This window comes from Tachyglossus aculeatus, chromosome 23 (assembly GCF_015852505.1).
Source record: "Tachyglossus aculeatus isolate mTacAcu1 chromosome 23, mTacAcu1.pri, whole genome shotgun sequence".
In the NCBI taxonomy this organism is placed as follows: Eukaryota; Metazoa; Chordata; class Mammalia; order Monotremata; family Tachyglossidae; genus Tachyglossus; species Tachyglossus aculeatus.
The window spans coordinates 3,610,386-3,628,847 of NC_052088.1; the positions used below are offsets into that span (position 1 = coordinate 3,610,386).

General features: G+C 45.5%; 1 protein-coding gene and 1 non-coding gene across 5 annotated transcripts in view; one reads left to right on the plus strand and one right to left on the minus strand.

The window, feature by feature from the left end:
- FUT8 (fucosyltransferase 8) overlaps positions 1 to 18,462 on the minus strand; it is a 392,751-nt gene that overhangs the window by 281,141 nt on the left and 93,148 nt on the right. The window lies entirely within an intron of this gene.
- Positions 13,637 to 13,773, plus strand: LOC119944919. Its single transcript, XR_005456060.1, has one exon. It is a non-coding gene; the product is annotated as a small nucleolar RNA SNORA7 (small nucleolar RNA).

Below are 18,462 nucleotides of genomic sequence, written 5' to 3' on the forward strand. Positions count from 1 at the left end.
CTCATTCGCTCCCATGGATTCAACTATCATCTCTATGCTGATGACACCCAAATCTACATCTCTGCCCCTGCTCCCTCTCTCCCTCCCTTCAGGCTCATCTCTCCTCCTGCCTTCGGGACATCTCCATCTGGATGTCTGCCCACCATCTAAAACTTAATATGTCCAAGACTGAACTCCTTATCTTCCCTCCCAAACCCTGCCCTCTCCCTGACTTTCCCATCACTGTAGACGGCACTACCATCCTTCTCGTCTCACAAGCCCGCAACCTTGGTGTCATCCTCGACTCTATTCTCTCGTTCACCCCTCACATCCAATCCATCACCAAAACCTGACAGTCTCACCTTCGCAACATCGCCAAGATCCGCCCTTTCCTCTCCATCCAAACCGCTACCTTGCTGGTTCAATCTCTCATCCTATACCAACTAGATTACTGCATCGGCCTCCTCTCTGATCTCCCATCCTCCTGTCTCTCCCCACTTCAGTCAATACTTCACGCTACTGCCCGGAACATCTTTATACAGAAACGCTCTGGGCATGTTACTCCCCTCCTCAAAAATCTCCAGTGGCTGCCTGTCAACCTACGCATCAAGCAAAAACTCCTCACTCTCGGCTTCAAGGCTCTCCATCACCTCGCCCCTCCTACCTTACCTCCCTTCTCTCCTTCTCCAGCCCAGCCCGCACCCTCCACTCCTCTGCCGGTAACCTCCTCCCTGTACCTCATTCTTGCCTATCCTGCCATCGACCCCCGGCCCACGTCCTCCCCCTGGCCTGGAATGCCCTCCCTCCGCACATCCTCCAATCTAGCTCTCTTCCTCCCTTCAAAGCCCTACTGAGAGCTCTCACTTCCTCCAAGAGGCCTTCCCAGACTGAGCCCCATTTTCCTCTCCCCCTACCATCCCCCCACCCTACCTCCTTCCCCTCCCCACAGCACCTATATATATGTTTGTACAAATTTATTACTCTATTTTACTGGTACATATTTTCTATTCTATTTATTTTGTTAATGATGTGCATTTAGCCACGAAGCAGCATGGCTCAGTGGAAAGAGCACGGGCTTGGGAGTCAGAGGTCATGGGTTTGAATGCCGGCTCTGCCACTTGTCAGCTGTGTGACTTTGGGCAAGTCACTTAACTTCCCTGTGCCTCAGTTCCCTCATCTGTAAAATGAGGATTAAGATTGTGAGCCCCACGTGGGACAACCTGAACACCTTATATCTTCCCCAGCGCTTAGTACAGTGCTTTGCACATAGTAAGCGCTTAACAAATGCCATCATTATTATTTAGCTTTAATTCTATTTGTTCTGACGACTTGACACCTGTCCACATGTTTTGTTTTGTTGTCTGTCTTCCCCTTCTAGACTGTGAGCCCCATTGTGGGGGAGGGACCATCTCTATATGTTGCCAACTTGTACTTCCCAAGAGTTTAGTACAGTGGTCTGCACACAGTAAGCGCTCAATAAATACGACTGAATGAATGAATGAACGAGTAAAAATTATGTTGATACTAAGGCACAATTAAAGCTTGGGAGTTGAGTTCACACAAGAAACAAAAGCAGAACTTGGGCTAAAATCCAGTGCTGTGCTCCACTTTTCTTAGCCTCAGCTAGTCATTCTTGTTGATGATTATTCTTTTGTATTCCTGCTAACCAGGATGACATGGGAAGAAAAGAAAAGGACCAAGACAAAGAGCTTCTGCTATTCAATTAACTGGCAATTTTCTTTACTAGAAAAAACATTGAGACGCTGCAGCACCTGCACATTGTTAGAAATTTTCAATAACTAAACTGACCTAAAGAATGTTATATTTCTAAATAATCTAATCTTATTAAAATATAAATTACAGCAAGTCACGGAGGTCAGGATGAACTCCACTCCTACTAAACATTTTCATTAATCATCTGGACAGGAGAATAAACAGCAAATTCAGGGACAACTAAATTAGATGCTACTAAAAACACTCAAAAGGGCAAAGTACCAGTGCCAGAAGGCCCAGGGAGATTAGAGGCATGGACAAAAATAATAATTATGAAAAGATACTTCTTTCATTCATCTCAATAAATGTCCTAGTTTTTAAATGTTTGCAAAGAGATGAAGTTTAAGATGTTAATTTTCACATAACTATATATACATGTGAGTGCACATGTGCCGATTACCTCACAGATGACTTCTTCTGTCAATGAGGGACTCATAACAGTCATTTTTCACATAGTAAGTGCTCAATAAATATGACTGAATGAATGAATTTTCAGATACACTATTTTCTCATAATCTGACGGACTGGAGTTGCTTTGAAACTTGGGAGGGCACCTTCCCATGTCTGAAAGTCTCCCTTCACTTATCTCCCTTACTCTCTCCTGCTGTTGGGCCAACAGAAGCAGCATGGCCTAGTGGATAGAGCATGGGACTGGGAGTCAGAAGAAACTGAATTTTAATCCTGCATCCACCACTTGTCTGCAGAATGACTGTCGCTTTTCTGGGCCTCAGTTATCTCATCTGTAAAACGGGGGTTAAGACCGTGAGTCCAAGGTGGGACATGGACTGCATCCAATCTGAATAGCTTGTATCTACCATTGGGCTTAGTACAGTGCCTGGCACACAGTAAGTGCTTAACGAATAACATTTTAAAAAAAACACTCAGAAAGAACACAGTTCTGGTAATCAATAATTCACAGTTCTAGTCCCAGTTCTGGCCCGGGGCATAGAAACATGGGTGGGGTCCACAGATACATTTTGCCAATTTTATGCCCAAAAGCCAATGGTTTCTCTGTCTCTCCAACCAAAAAGCTACCACACTAGTTCAGGCACTTGTCATAGCTCACCGTGATTACTGCATCAATCTCCTCCCTAATCCCCCTACCTCCAGGCTCTCCCCTAACGAGTCCATATTTCACTCTGGTGTCAGGATCATATTCCTGCAATGTTGTCATTACCATGTCTCCTCATTCCTCAAAAGCATTCAGTGGTTCCCCACTCCTCTCTGCATTAAGCAGAAAGTCCTGACTACTGGCAGTCAATCAGCTCTCTCCACTACTTACTCAACCTCTTCTTGCATGCTTTGTTTCACTCAGGTTAACGCACTCACAGAACCTCTCTTCTGCCCACAACCTCTGGCTCACAGCCTCCCTCTTTTCTGGACCATCCTTTCCCTTAGATGCAATAGGAAATAGTTAATCCCATCTGCAAAATACTTCTGAAATTCCAACTTCACTAGGCCTACTTCAGTTAATTTCTCACCTACCACAATTAATTTCTCTTCTCCCAAGGTTAAATCTCCCCAAAAATCATCACCATAACACTTCTGAGCAGACTGTACTTACATACTCACAACCACCTGTTGCACTTCTGTAGATACTGACTTACACAACCTTTTACTTTATCACTTTCTCAAATTCTAGGTTCCCTTCTATTCTGCATCTACACCCACTCCCTAGTAGAACTCATCAATCCACGGCTTCAACTACCATCTCTATGGGAATGATTCTGGGGATGATTTCTCCTCCAGCCCTGACTTCTCTCCTCCGCAGTCTTGCATTTCCTCCTGCCTTCAGGACATCTCTACTTGGATGTCCCGCTGACACCTAGAACTTAACATACCCAAAACAGAACTCATCTTCCATCCAAACCCTGTACCTCATCTGTCTTTCCCATCCATCACTGTAAACAACATCACTATCCTCCCTGTCTCACAAGAACCATAAACACTAACCCACAACACTGAATCACCACCACAGACCGCCTCTTTTGCTCTTGTGCTCAAGTCGCAGAATAGTGCTGGCAGAAATATCAGGCCAACTTCGTCCACTTCAAGTTTGTCCTTGCAGGCTTTAACTCTACTGCATGTTAACTGTTAACTACATGCTGTGCTGTCATTTACCTTGCTGACCTCACCATGAAGTATCAATTCCCCTGCTCCCAACTGCCCTTCCCATTCCTCACCTTCCCCTTCCCCTCTCGCACCCAGCTCTTTCCCTCCCTTTCCCATATCCCCCCCCTCGGCCCCTCCCCAGAAACCCTCTGTACCAGCGCCAACCCTCAACTCCTCCCTTCCTCCTCCCTGCTCCCACGACTGAATGAATAAATGAATGCCCTCTCCTCTGCCCGGCAAAACTATTGACACTTACTGACACCCAAGCCCATCAATCTCACCAGGTGTTCCAGACATTAACTCCCTTCTTAGGCCCTCTGTCCCTCCGCCACCGCCCCCCCAATCCATGACCTGGCCACCTACTTAACACAATTGCCACTATTCATTCACTCATTCAATCATATTTATTGAGCGCTTACTGTGTGCAGAGCACTGTACTAAGTGCTTGGGAAGTACAAGTCGGCAACATATAGAGACAGTCCCTATCCAACAACGGGCTCACAGTCTAGAAGGGGGAGACAGACAACAAAACAAAACACGTAGACAGGTGTCAAAATCGTCAGAACCAATAGAATTATAACTATATGCACGTTAACAAAATAAATAGAATAGTAAATATGTACAAGTAAAATACATAGAGTAATAAATATATACAAGTGCTGTGGGGAGGGGAAGGAGGCAGGGCTGGGGGGGATGGGGAGGAGGAAAGGAAAAAGGGGGCTCAGTCTAGGAAGGCCTCCTGGAGGAGGTGAGCTCTCAGTAGGGCTTTGAAGGGAGGAAGAGAGCTAGGTTGCTGAATGTGTGGAGGGAGGGCATTCCAGGCCAAGGGAAGGACGTGGGTCGGGAGGCGATGGCGGGACAGGCGAGAATGAGGCACAGTGAGGAGGTTAGCAGCAGAGGATGGGAGGTGCGGGCTGGGCTGGAGAAGGAGAGAAGGGAGGTGAGGTAGGAGGGGGCGAGGTGATGGAAAGCCTTGAAGCCAAGAGTGAGGAGTTTTTGCTTGACTCGTTGATTGACAAGCAGCCACTGGAGATTCTTGAGGAGGGGAGTAACATGCCCAGAGCGTTTCTGTATAAAGATAACCCGGGCAGCAGAGTGAAATATGGACTGAAACAGGAAGAGACAGGAGGATGGGAGATCAGAGAGGAGACTGATGCAATAATCCAGTCGGGATAGGATGAGAGTATCCTATCAAACTTAAGTACCTTAAAATAGCCCCTGCCCTTCCCCAGTCCTTCCCTCTTCTGGCCCCCTCTTCAACTCTCCCATTATTCCCAGCAATATCTCTAAAGGATCTATCCTACCTCTTCTCAAAAACTACCCCCTCCACTTGCACATCCAACCCCATTCCTTCGCACTTTATCAAAACATTCACATACAACAGACCACTATTCTCCCTACCTTCAAAGCCATATGAAAATCACATCTCCCCCGAGAGGTTTTCCCCGAACAAGACCTCATTTCCCCTACTACCCCTACTTTCTGCATCGCCCATGTACTCAGATCTGTACCCTTTAGGCTCCTGCTAGTCACTCCACTCTCTGCCCCATTAGCAGTTATGTAAATATCCATAATTTATCTTAATGTCTGTCTCCCCCTCTAGACTGTAAGCTCCTTGTGGGTAGGGAATGTCTATCGCCTCTGTTGTAGTGCACTCTCCCAAGCACTTTGTACAGGGCTCTGCACTCAGTAAGCAATCGAATATCACTGATTGACTGATTGATTGACTGTTCATTCTACTTATCCACTTATCCTTCGTCCTCCTCCTATATATTATTTTAGGGTCTCTCTGCGCTGCTAGAATCATAAATTCCTTGGGAACAAGGATTTTGTCTACTATTGTACTCACCCATGTGCTTAATATAATGTTCTGCTCACAGTAGATACTCAGTAAATATTACTGATTAAACAACAAATAGTATAATAACAACTATAATGATCATAATAATGGTATTTGTTAAGCGCTTCCTATGTGCCAAGCACTGTTCTAAGCACTAGGGTAGATACAAGGTAATCAGGTTGTCCCATGTGGGCTCACAGTCTTAATCCCCATTTTACAGATGAGGGAACTGAGGCACAGAGAAGTTAAGTGACTTGCCCAAAGTCACACAGCTGACAAGTGGTGGAGCCAGGATTAGAACCCATGACCTCTGACTCCCAAGCCTGTGCTCTTTCCACTAAGCCACAGTGAGACACAATAATAATAATAATAATAATGGTATTTGCTAAGCACTTATTATGTGCCAGGAACTGTACTAAGCGCTGGAGTGAATACAAGCAAATCGAGTTGGACAGAGTCCCTATCCAGCAGAGGGCTCACAGCCTTCATCTCCATTTTACAGATGAGGTAACTGAGGCACAGAGAAGTGAAGTGGCTTGCCCAAAGCCACACAGTAGACAAGTGGTGGAGCTAGGATTAGAACCCATGACCTCTGACTCCCAAGCCTGTGTTCTTGCCAATAAGCCACAGTGAGATACAATAATAATAATAACAATGGTATTTGTTAATCACTTACTATGTGCCAGAAACTGTACTAAGCGCTGGAGTGAATACAAACAAATCGAGTTGGATAGAGTGCCTATCCAGCAGAGGGCTCACAGTCTTCATCTCCATTTTACAAATGGGGTAACTGAGGCACAGAGAAGTGAAGTGGCTTGCCCAAGGCCACACAGTAGACAAGTGGTAGAGCTGGAATTAGAACCCATGACCTTCTGACTCCCAGGCCTGTGCTACAAGCCATGACCGCAAGGAGCATACAATCTAGCAGGAGAGACAGATAGGGACAGTCTCTATATGTTGCCAATTTGTACTCCCCAAGCGATTAGTACAGTGCTCTGCACACCTTAAGCGCTCAATAAATACGACTGAATGAATGAACACTAAAATGAATTATAGATGGGGGAAGTAATGGAGTTTAAATATGTGTACGCATAGGTGCTATGATTGAATGTTATGACCTTCCAGAAGGCTGCTCCAAGAAATTCTTCTCATTATTGATTTCTCCCTGACAGGCTGACCTGTCTGGCTATTAACTACTAAATGGCCATTGTTATTCCACATATTCTGAGTTTTTGATGTATTGAAGCTTTAATACTGTACTATACCCCATTTTTTAATGGTATCAGTTAAGCCCTACTATGTGCTTGGCACTGTACTAAAAACTGGGGTAAATACAATAATAATAATAATGATGGCATTTATTAAACGCTTACTATGTGCAAAGCACTGTTCTAAGCGCTGGGGAGGTTACAAGCTGATCAGGTTGTCCCACGGGGGGCTCACAGTCCTAATCCCCATTTTACAGATGAGGTAACTGAGGCACAGAGAAGTTAAGTGACTTGCCCAAAGTCACACAGCTGACATGTGGCGGAGCCAGGAGCAAGTTAATCAGGTTGGAATCGTTCATGTCCCAAGTGGGGCTGACAGCCTTAATCCCCATTTTATAGATAAGGCAACTGAGGCCCAGAGAAGTGAAGTGGCGTGCCCAAGGTCACATGGCAGACAAGTGGTGGAGCTGAAAAAGACCCCAGGTCCTCTTTCCACTAGGGCCCATGCTCTTTCCACTAGGGCACCCGGCTACTTACCTTACCACGGAGCAGTTGCATGCATTCTCCTCACAGCAAGGGAAGGACATGGACAAGCAGGGCAACCACTGCACCAGCTCCTTCTCAGGAAGGAAAGGATCAGTTCTTTGCTTTGTGCTTCCCAAGCATCTATTACCTCAACACATACTACTACCTCCTGGTTTTCTATCTTCTTACTTACTATCGATCTTTGCATCTTTGGACAATGGGCTACCAGATGGCTAATTTCAGTTCCTGCATTCAACTCCAGGCTACTGCTGTTCAACCTTAGTTGTGGGTGGGTTGGCCAGCTGCAGCCTTGTGCATAATCTCAAATTTATCGTATTCAAACGAACCGTTCTTAAATCACCTGCATGTTTTCTCATGCATATGCTTCCCAGTCCACCAGTGGTATTTACTGAGCTCTTACTGTGGACACAGTACTGACCTGGGTGCATAGTGTACATGAAGCACAAAGGCATGCTCCTTTTCTTCAGGGGGATTGTAATCCAATAGGGGAGACAGACAGACATAAATGATTTATAAACAGATGAAGCAGTATGGCCTAGTAAGGAGCAGCTTGGCCCAGTTGAAAGAGCCCGAGTCTGGGAGTCAGAGAACCTGGGTTCTAATCCTTGCTCTGCACTTGCCTGCTGTGTGACCTTGGGCAAGTCACTTAACTTCTCTGTGCCTCAATTTCCTCATCTGTAAAATGGGGATTCAACTGTTCCCTCTCCTACTTAGGCTCTGAACCACAAGTGGGACAGGGACTAAATCTGACCTGATTAACTTGTATCTACCCCAGTGCTTAGAACAGTACTTGACACATATTATTTGTTTAAAAATACTATGAAAATGACAATAATAATAAGGATAACAATATACTAGGCAGTAGCCAAGCATGTCAGGACAAAATACCTGAATAAATAACTGGATAATTGAACATACATATATATTCACACACACAAGTGAAGTGAGATGATGGGCCCAAGGTCACAGAGCAGACAAGTAGCGAAGATGGGACAGAAGCCAGGTCCTCCAAAATCCCTTGCCCATGCTCTTACCACTAGGCTATGCTGCTTCTAGCTGTATGAGGGATTCAAGGACTCCTGATGATGCTCTCAGACTGTTGATTTGAAAGAGTTTCCCAGAATTCCAATACCAGCACCCAGATCCTTTGTTATCTCTTCAAGCATGGCAACAGGAAGAGTTTTTTTTGAGAATGGACCTAGAAGCCAGACTTGCTTTACTCCATTGGTGATGAGGAAAGGATTCATTCAATCCTATTTACTGAGTACTTACTGTCTGCAGAGCACTGTACTAAGCACTTGGGAGGTACAATTCGGCAACAAATACGGATAATCCATACCCAACAACAGGTTAACAGTCTAAAAGGATCTGATGCAACCAGCCGTATTATTCTGGAGTAGTTTCTGGGTCCTGATGCAACTTTTCAATCAATCAATCAATCAATCAATCGTATTTATTGAGCGCTTACTATGTGCAGAGCACTGTACTAAGCGCTTGGGAAGTACAAATTGGCATCACATAGAGACAGTCCCTACCCAACAGTGGGCTCACAGTCTAAAAGGGGGAGACAGAGAACAGAACCAAACATACCAACAAAATAAAATAAGTAGGATAGAAATGTACAAGTAAAATAAATAAATAAATAAATAGAGTAATAAATATGTACAACCATATATACATATATACAGGTGCTGTGGGGAAGGGAAGGAGGTAAGACGGGGGATGGAGAGGGGGACGAGGGGAGAGGAAAGAAGGGGCTCAGTCTGGGAAGGCCTCCTGGAGGAGGTGAGCTCTCAGCAGGGCCTTGAAGGGAGGAAGAGAGCTAGCTTGGCAGATGGGCAGAGGGAGGGCATTCCAGGCCCGGGGGATGACGTGGGCCGGGGGTCGATGGCGGGACAGGCGAGAGCGAGGTACAGTGAGGAGATTAGTGGTGGAGGAGCGGAGGGTGCGGGCTGGGCAGTAGAAGGAGAGAAGGGAGGTGAGGTAGGAGGGGGGCGAGGTGATGGAGAGCCTTGAAGCCCAGGGTGAGGAGTTTCTGCTTGATGCGCAGATTGATCGGTAGCCATTGGAGGTTTTTGAGGAGGGGAGTAATATGTCCAGAGCGTTTCTGGACAAAGATAATCCGGGCCGCAGCATGAAGTATGGATTGAAGTGGAGAGAAGTTTCCAGTAACTGACAGGAACAAAGTCTACTACATGGTGTTACATACTTTCAATTAATTAGTGATGGTATTGGTTAAGCACATACTATGTGCCAAGCACTGTTCTAAGTTGTGTAGTCTAAATACATATATAAAGATCCTGGGGTTGTTTGTTGCATTTCTGGGGCAGCTCATGTGCAGCAATGTTCATTACTGCTAGGCCACTGCAGCCACTGAGCCCCTTCCTTCCTCTTCCCCTCATCCCCCTCTCCATCCCCCCCATCTTACCTCCTTCCCTTCCCCACAGCACCTGTATATATGTTTGTACATATTTATTACTCTATTTATTAATTTATTTTACTTGTACATATCTATTCTATTTATTTTATTTTGTTAGTATGTTTGGTTTTGTTTTCTGTCTCCCCGTTTTAGACTGTGAGCCCACTCTTGGGTAGGGACTGTCTCTATATGTTGCCAACTTGTACTTCCCAAGCGCTTAGTACAGTGCTCTGCACACAGTAAGCGCTCAATAAATACAACTGATGATGATGATGATGCACATATTTTGAAAAAGATCTTCAAAACTTACTGACAGCAAATATCCTGCCTTGAATGTATTCCTTACACTTAGCAAATATTTGTCTCTACAGAATATGCACTTATTCATCCATCTATAATACCAAATACTTTTTAAGCTGGCTTTTCCATACCATTTTCATTTGGCACTGAGCTGGGTTAGGATAATGGACCAAACCAGCTGGTTGGGTCAGGGAAGGACACTGCTCTGGTGGAAGGAAAAATTCCCTTTTTTCTGCTCTTTCTTTTCATTGTCAGCACAGTAAAATATCTGAATCTTGAATAACATACTTAGTTACAGAAGTCATGCCAATTAGCTTCAACCCCATATAACCCAGAGTTGGAAAGCAATTAGGAGGCACATTAAAAAAATGGTTGCGGGAGACTAAGAATGCCAATAAAAACTGAAATCATAACACAATTACTGGACTTCTGGCTGCGAATAATCACTGTTACAAGGTGTACCATCCCTATGACCTTTCTAGTTATGAGATGGCTCTGAGACAGTGTAGTCCAACAAGAGATTTTTGCCTAATTTATAAGGTTGAGAGAAATTTTTTCTTCCTATTAAAAAGTTGGGAATTGCAAACCAAACTTGCATTTGAATTTCTTTTTTTTTATTTAAAGGGAAAAAGTCAATTATGGATGAAATGCATCTGGGGTCCAGGCTGGATAGACACAAATCTTTACAAAATGGCATGAACCTGTATCAGGTCTAATAACAGGAGATTAGATCGGGGTTTTTTTGTAAAGTTATTTGTTAAGTGTTTATTAAGCACTGGGGTAGATACAAGTTAATCAGGTTGGACACGGTCTCTGTCCCACATGGAGGGCAGTCTTAATCCCCATTTTACAGATGAGGAAATTGAGGCATAGAGAAGTGAAGTGACTCGCTTACGGTCATGGAGCAAACAAGTGGCGGGGCCGAGACAGAACCTGGGAGTCCTCTGACTCCCAGGATCATGTTCTAACTATCCACTAGGCCAATTCCTCTTAGAAAGGGGTTGTCTGTGGGGTGACAGAGGCAATAACTCCCACGGCTCTTTGAGCTACACTCCCAGGCTCCTTCATCCCAGCTCCTTGATAAAACCTGAGATTTTCCCATTTCAGCTGAAAAGATCCAAAATGCTTGTTTTCTGGCCTGTTCACTCTTTGAAACTTGGCCCAGCCCAGTCCCCATCCTCCTCCAATCCCCCCTTCATTTTTCCCCTCATACTCAATGTGTAGAAGACAAGAAGAAAAAAAGGGTCTGCACCTTCCACTGTGTATTTTGCACTAAGCAGTACTGACACAAGACCACCCAATCAGATAATGACGAGGTCAGAGGGATGGAAGGAACAGTATGGAAACGGGGGTTGTGCCTTGGTTTGAAGAGATATCAGGGGTGAGTGGGAAGGGAGAGTTAACTGGGAGTTGGGGATTATAAAGTTTCAAGAAAACCTGGGATTTGGTGGGAGCTGAGAGCTCAAGGAAAAGAATTTCTGAAACTTAACTCGGACTCCTTGGGTGCTAGGAAGGAGCCGGGCCTGAGCCAGCTAAAATCCAAAATTCTGCAGAGGGTTGAGTATGGGATGGTTAAAGACAAACTTCAAAGGACAGGAAAACCTCCTAGAGAAGTCCTAAGGTCAGGGCCATTTGTATTCTGGATGTCTTGCAGGAAAAGCTTTGGTGAGGAAGAGGGCTGGGTAAGGTTCTGAATGTGGCTTCCTCTCCGATAAACAAAACATATTACTACATGAAAGGTAATTTAAAACACTAAATCAAAGCCCAAATTTTTAGCCTCAGGAGCTCTGATGTTCTAAAACACCAGTGTACATCACTATTCCATAGATGAGGAGAGAGAAAAATGAAGCAATTTAAGTTTCTGATCATATCATCCAAAAAATGTGCCCACCCATAAAAGTGTGGTTCAGAATCAGGCAAAATACACACCCAAGCTAAGAATCAGATTCCCAGAAGTGAAAGTGATAAATTCCTCCATGGAAAGCATTAGGCTCAATACAAATAATTTCCTTAAAAGCACCCAAGCATACCCAGCATTCCTATAGATTACACTTAGGAAAATGAGATAAAGTCGGTTCAATCCACTTAGAATACAGATGTCCAAAAAGTAGCAAATATGTCCCCTAAACTTGTCAACATGCAAAGATTAAGGACAAAAAATGTACATGCATGGAAAGACAGATTCGAAGAAATAAACGGTAGATTTATTTCCATAGGAAACCCTGATAAAATGTCTTCATCATTTTTTGAGTTCCTATTGGCTTTGAAGCCAGATAAAATTATAAGAATCCAAATGGCATTAAACTTCATTAAGTTTAGCTCCATTAATTGAGAATTTGCAAAAACTCAGATATTATATCTCAAATTTTAGACTCTTGCTTTCAAGAGAGACAGAACTCCCATTTCAAAAACCCTATTTGTATTTGCCCTTATCCCTGCTTCTTCCCGTTAGTAATAGTTCCCTGTATTGAGCACCTACTGTACTGAGCACTTGGAAATGTACAACAGAAGGATGAGACATGTTCCAACCGACAAAGAGTTTATAATCAAACAGGGAAGATGGACATAAAAATATTCAGCGTGTCTTAATGGAAAGAGCCCAGGCTTGAAAATCGAAGGATGTGGGTTCTAATCTCAGCTCCTCCACTTGCCTGCTGTGTGGCCTTGGGCAAGTCACTTAAATTCTCTGTGCTTCAGTTACCTCATCTGTAAAATGGGGATTTTAAGACTGTGAGCCCCAAGTGGGACAACCTTGATTACCTTGTATCTACTCCAACACTTAGAACAGTGCTTGGCACATAGTAAGCGCTTAACAAAATACCATAATTATCATTATTATTCATTTGCAGTATCTGAAAATACATACCTAAATAAACAGGTCCCCTTTCAGGAACAAAGTTTTTATTCTGTTCTGTAATCACCTGCATCAGAATTGTGCATTAAGGAGTATGAAGGCAGGGGGTTTGAGAAAAAGACTTTATCTCCTGTAGCGTAAACAATGGCTTCTAAAGGATGAGCTAGACTTTAAGCATACTATGGGCAAGGGAATGGGTCTATCAACTCTGTTATACTGTACTCTCCCAAGCATTTAGTACAGTGCTCTGCACACTGCAGGTGCTCAACAAGTACGATTGATTGGTGAGACTAATAATCCAAGGATGTGGAAACAGGAGACAGAGACAGAAACAGGCAGACAACCAGATGCATGAGTAGCAGAGAGACAGATACACAAAGTACAGGCACAGGCTGCTCTTCTGTTGATAATAACTCAACTGATGTGAGATTATAGCAATCAACTGTGTTTATTGAGTGCTTATTGTGTGCAGAGCATTGTACTAGGCACTTGGAAGAATACAATGCAACAGAGTTGGTAGATCTGTTCCCTGGCAACAATGAGCTTAGAGTCTAAAGGGGAAAAAGGACGATAATACAAATTATGGATATGTACGTAAGTGCTGTCCCCTCTCAGACCACACCTGGACAGTTTCCGGTACTCTACCGGTCTTGGCTACGGGAGGGAGAGTCAAGCAGAGGCATATCCATTCCATTCCTAGCTCGGGCAGTGGCTAGTAAGTGGAAGGCAATCTGCTACAAGTCAAAACTCATCTGTGAAGGGCAGCAGCGGCATGGGCGAGTCGAGGGTAGAGACTCTAGTTCACTGCGTGGAAAGAAGCAATGGTAAACCACCTCCATATGTTTACCGAGAAAACTCTTTGGATACACTACCAGAACTATTACAGATGGAGGTGCAGCATTCTGCGAGAGATGTATCCTTGGAAATGTTATGGGTCAGAGACACCTTGACAGCATAAGACAAGACATAAAGGTGCTGTGGGGCTGAAGGAGGGTGACTAATTGGTGCAAATCCAAGTATAAGGGCAACACAGAAGGGAGTAGAAAATATCATCCTAATTTTGTAAGGGTGCAAAGGTGTGGCTGGCAAAAACCAATGGGGGAACCAATAATGCCTTCCTCATCATCTGCAATTAAACACTGCCCCAATCAATCAATCAGTGGTGCTGACTGAGCCTCTACTGACTGGTTGGTGCTGTTGTAAGTACTTGGGAGAGAATAACAGAAGCAAGATAATATCTTTTCTACCCTCAAGGATTTTAACAATCCCACGTTGCAGGGTTCCGTTTAACCACAGTGTCTGCTGCCATTTTTATTCCAGCCTCTTGATCTCATAACCTCCCTGAAGCGTCTCCTCTGAGAGTCAACCCACTTCTAACTGCTGAACAGGAAGTCAGCAAGACGTTTAACATGTTTTACCAGCATTTCTAAATGTTTACCTTGGTTTGGTTTCACAATCCACTGATTTTAAAGTTGACAATACTGGCCTGTTTTATTCACTAGATCAAAAACTGTACAGGAAGGAGGGCAGGGGGGAACACACGGTAGTTGTGGGGAAATGTGAAAACAACTTTAATAGCAGGGATGAGGGGAGGAAATATATGTGGAAAAAGTTTAAAGAGGGTGGAGGGGTTGAGTTTACAATCTAATGGGAGAGACTGACATAGGCTATTCACAAATAGTTGGAGAAACAGCCCTAGAGGTTACTGACAATAAAGGAAAATAAATGTCAGTTCATTTATATGCAGAAGTGTTAGAAGTGAATAAACAAGTCCTCAAGGAAGCTGTGGAACAGATGTGGCTTGGGAAAGTGGATCATAATTCATTCATTCATTCATATTTATTGAGCGCTTACTGTGTGCAGTGCACTGTACTAAGCGCTTAGGAAGTACAAGTTGGCAACATATAGAGACGGTCCCTACCCAACAGTCCATAATCACAGTACGCCTCCTGGAGGAACTTTCCAGGAAAGCTTTGAAGATGTGCTAAACTCTTGTTCTTATTTGGGACCTTTATTCCAGGAACTCAGAGGAACAGAGTTCCTAATATCCCTATAAAAGAACTGGGAAGTAGGCAGGGAGCTAGACTAAGCTCCTGTTTACAGCTGGTGATATTCACACTCAATTCAGTGGAGAAACCTGGATTGCAACCCTGTTCTAATTCCAGTAGTCTGAAGCTCCAACTCCCTTGCTGATGAGGACTTTTCCTCACCAGGCATTTCCTGGAGAGAAGCCTAAGGAGAAGAGAATAAAGGGCATACAGTGACTCGAAAACTGCCCCTTTCACCCTCGGTTCTTCGGTTTCTCAACACTGCTGACTTGGCCTGTGCTTCTCTGTCATCTCTGAAGCACTGTTCTAAGACCCTTCTCTGAGGCCCTATCACTAAAGTTAAAGCATAGGTATGCTGGGAAGGAGGCTAAGGGACAGTGAGGAGACTGTTATGATGATGCAAAACTTTAAAGCCACAAGGAAAGCAGCAATTCCTGGCACTCACACTGGAAATTTCCATGCGATATTAGATGACCTAGAGAGCAACTTGCCTGGTTCCTCTCCCTGGGCATTTCCTGCCTGTTGCAACAATTCAGCACACTCACACTAAGGAAGAAAACCAAAACCAAAACCAAAATGCATACTCATAATTTTATCTTGAAAAATGGAGGTATAGAAGCACTCAGTATTTGTCAACTGGAGAAATCACTTGCCACAAATTTGCAGGAATCTGTAATCAATCAATCAATCGTATTTATTGAGCGCTTACTGTGTGCAGAGCACTGTACTAAGCGCTTGGGAAGTACAAGTTGGCAACATATAGAGACAGTCCCTGCCCAACAGTGGGCTCACAGTCTAGAAGGGGGTGACAGAGAACAAAACGAAATATATTAACAAAATAAAATAAATAGAATAGATATGTACAAGTAAAATAAATAGAGTAATAAATATGTACAACCATATATACATATATACAGGTGCTGTGGGGAAGGGAAAGAGGTAAGACGGGGGAAGGAGAGGGGGGCGAGGGGGAGAGAAAGGAGGGGGCTCAGTCTGGGAAGGCCTCCTGGAGGAGGTGAGCTCTCAGTAGGGCCTTGAAGGGAGGAAGCGAGCTAGCTTGGCGGATGGGCAGAGGGAGGGCAATCCAGGACAGGGGGATGATGTGGGCCGGGGTTCGATGGTGGGACAGGTGAGAACGAGGGACGGTGAGGAGATTAGCGGCAGAGGAGCAGAGGGTGTGGGCTGGGCTGGAGAAGGAGAGAAGGGTGGTTAGGTAGTAGGGGGCGAGGTGATGGAGAGCCTTGAAGCCGAGGGTGAGGAGTTTCTGCCTGATGCGCAGATTGACTGGTAGCCACTGGAGATTTTTGAGGAGGGGAGTAACATGCCCAGAGCGTTTCTGGACAAAGAGAATCCGGGCAGCAGCATGAAGTATGGATTGAAGTGGGGAGAGACACGAGGATGGGAGATCAGAGAGAAGGCTGATGCGGTAGTCCAGACGGGATAGGATGAAAGCTTGAACGAGCAGGGTAGCGGTTTAGATGGAGAGGAAAGGGCGGATCTTGGCAATGTTGCGGAGCTGAGACCGGCAGGTTTTGGAGACGGCTTGGATGTGAGGGGTGAATGAGAGAGCGGAGTCGAGGATGACACCAAGGTTGCGGGCTTGTGAGACGGGAAGGATGGTAGTGCTGTGAACAGTGATGGGAAAGTCAGGGAGAGGGCAGGGTTTGGGAGGGAAGACAAGGAGTTCAGTCTTGGACATGTTGAGTTTGAGGTGGCAGGTAGACATACAGATGGAGATGTCCTGAAGGCAGGAGGAGATGCGAGCCTGGAGGGAGGGGGAGAGAGCAGGGGCAGAGATGTAGATCTGGGTATCATCAGCGTAGGGATGATAGCTGAAGCCGTGGGAGCGAATGAGGTCACCAAGGGAGTGAGTGTAGATCGAGAACAGAAGGGGACCAAGCACTGAACCTTGGGGAACCCCCACAGTAAGGGGATGGGGGGGGGGGAGGAGGAGCCTGCAAAAGAGACTGAGAATGAACGACCGGAGAGATAAGAGGAGAACCAGGAGAGGACGGAGTCTGTGAAGCCAAGGTCAGATAGCATGTTGAGAAGAAGGGGGTGGTCCACAGTGTCGAAGGCAGCTGAGAGGTCGAGGAGGATTAGGATAGAGTATGAGCCGTTGGATTTGGCAAGCAGGAGGTCATTGGTGACCTTTGAGAGGGCAGTTTCCGTGGAATGCAGGGGACGGAAGCCAGACTGGAGGGGGTCGAGGACAGAGTTGGTGTTGAGGAATTCAAGGCAGCGCATGTAGACAACTCGTTCAAGGAGTTTGGAAAGGAATGGTAGGAGGGAGATGGGACGATAACTAGAAGGTGAGGAGGGGTCAAGAGAGGGTTTTTTTAGGATGGGAGAGACATGGGCATGTTTGAAGGCAGAGGGGAAGGAACTAGTGGAGAGTGAGCGGTTGAAGATGGAAGTTAAGGCGGGAAGAAGGGACGGAGCGAGAGATTTCATGAGATGAGAGGGAATGGGGTCTGAAGCACAGGTGGCCGGAGTAGCACATGAGAGGAGGGAGGAGAGCTCCTCTGAGGATATTGCTGGGAAGGATGGGAGAGTAGCAGAGAGTGTTGAGAGCCGGGGGGTTGGAGAAGGGGGGGGGAGTGACTTTGGGGAGGTTGGACCTGATGGATTTAATTTTGTTAATGAAGTAGGAGGCCAGATCGTTGGGGGTGAGGGAAGGAGGAGGGGGAGGAACCGGGGGCCTGAGAAAGGAGTTGAATGTACGGAAGAGCTGACAGGGATAATGGGCATGGGTGTCAATAAGGGAGGAGAAATAGTTTTGCCTGGCAGAGAAGAGGGCTGAGTTAAGGCAGGAAAGGATAAGCTTGAAGTGAACGAGGTTGGCATGGTGTTTAGACTTTCGCCAGCAGCGTTCGGCAGCTCGAGCATAAGAGCGAAGGAGGCGGACAGTGGCAGTGATCCAGGGCTGTGGGTTAGTGGTACGAGAGTGGCAAAGGGAAAGGGGAGCGAGTGAGTCTAGCTGAGTAGAAAGGGTAGAGTTGAGAGCAGTAATCTGATCATCAAGACTGGGTAGAGAGGAGAAGGAGGCAAGGTGGGGTGTGAGGCGCTCAGAAAGATGGATGGAGTCAAGAGAGCGGAGAGCTCTGTGAGGGAGTAATATGGATTTACAGGGGAAAGGAGTGTGAGTGAGGAGGCAGGTAAGAAGATTATGATCAGAGAGAGGGATTTCAGAGTTGGTGCGGGTGGACACAGTGCAGTGGTAGGAGATGATGAGGTCGAGGGTATGACCAAGTTGGTGAGTGGGTGAGGTGGGATGGAGCAAGAGGTTGGCAGCGTCAAGGAGAGATAGAAGGCGGGCAGCAGAGGAGTCATCAGGGATATCCATGTGGATGTTGAAGTCTCCGAGAATCAGAGTGGGCATG